Raw genomic sequence first — 1,196 nt, forward strand, 5'->3', positions numbered from 1 at the left:
GCCGCAGCGACGCGGAGCTCTTGTAGCAGATCGACGCATATCAGGACACGTAGGCGCCGAGCGACAAGACCGAACTGGTTTGATATCACTAAGCTTACGCCTTCGTCGCTAAAGGTAAATGTTTGATGAGCGAGGCTTGAGCAAACATTTCTATGGAAACTGTTTTTAAATGCCACTTTTTGGGTGAGAAATTTACAGGGTAAGTTCTCAAACTTGCGACAGGGTTGCTAGCAAATGTCTAACGATGGATTGTACTTTGCCAAAGAAATGTTTGTTATGAATAGAATGGCTTACAGTAATCATTGAGTGATGAGATGATAGTGAGGTCAGGATCTGACAGCTCAAGTTAATAATCATTTTGATAGATCCTAGTTTTTAGGCAATTTATTGTGATAACGAGGAGTAGTCCTCTTCAATGTCACGCTAAGGTATGTTAATTATGGGATGGATTGATGAGTGGGTCTTAGCATCTTTCTTTAGAATTAGTGTTCATTCAACATATAGAAATAGCACATATAAAAAATAACTTTTTACTAACATTCTGTCTTATTAACCATATGCTGTCTTGTAATAATATTTTTGTTGCTATTTAAATTTTGTATGTTTGAAAATAAGTAGTAATGTATTAATGATATTATATTTTTGTGTAATTACTAAGTATATGTTTATATTAACCCTGCACAATAATTTTATGCACGCGAAGGAGTAGTGGCTCTTCAGTATTTTCAGTTGCACATATTCAATGCATGATGTCTATTTTTTTTTCAACAGATGACTCACCTGGTGGTGATTGTTCCAGTACCTGGTTTAAAATGTTTACATTATGTGCATGGCTTAAATTATTTTTTGGAGACGGTAATTATGAAAAATGCAAAAAAAGCCATCTTGCAACTTTTGGAACTTTTCCATAAATGGTAGTTTCAAAAAGTGCCTTAAATTAGCTATTAATCTCTTTTCTTCACAATTATTTAAAACACTTTCTAATTATTTAGAACATTCGTAATAATTGTTCACAATTTTAAGGCAAATTTTGGAGCTTCCACATAATTTGCTTGCTCGCTTCGCAAACGAATTGAACGTGTATACACAAAAATAATACACGTTTTCGTACAGGTCTCCGTCCGCCAATGATGCGTCCACCGGGGGCCCCGCCAGGGGCCCCACCTGGGGTTCCCACGTTGTCGCTGGGTAACATG

The 1,196-nt window shown here is 36.5% G+C and overlaps 1 protein-coding gene across 1 annotated transcript in view; it reads left to right on the top strand.

Annotated features, from left to right (window-relative positions):
- The window catches only part of LOC119828256 (WW domain-binding protein 11), a 6,123-nt gene that overhangs the window by 3,885 nt on the left and 1,042 nt on the right, over positions 1 to 1,196 (top strand). The gene's annotated exons all lie outside the window — the stretch shown is intronic.

The sequence above is a fragment of the Zerene cesonia genome, chromosome 7 (assembly GCF_012273895.1).
Source record: "Zerene cesonia ecotype Mississippi chromosome 7, Zerene_cesonia_1.1, whole genome shotgun sequence".
Taxonomy (NCBI): domain Eukaryota; kingdom Metazoa; phylum Arthropoda; class Insecta; order Lepidoptera; family Pieridae; genus Zerene; species Zerene cesonia.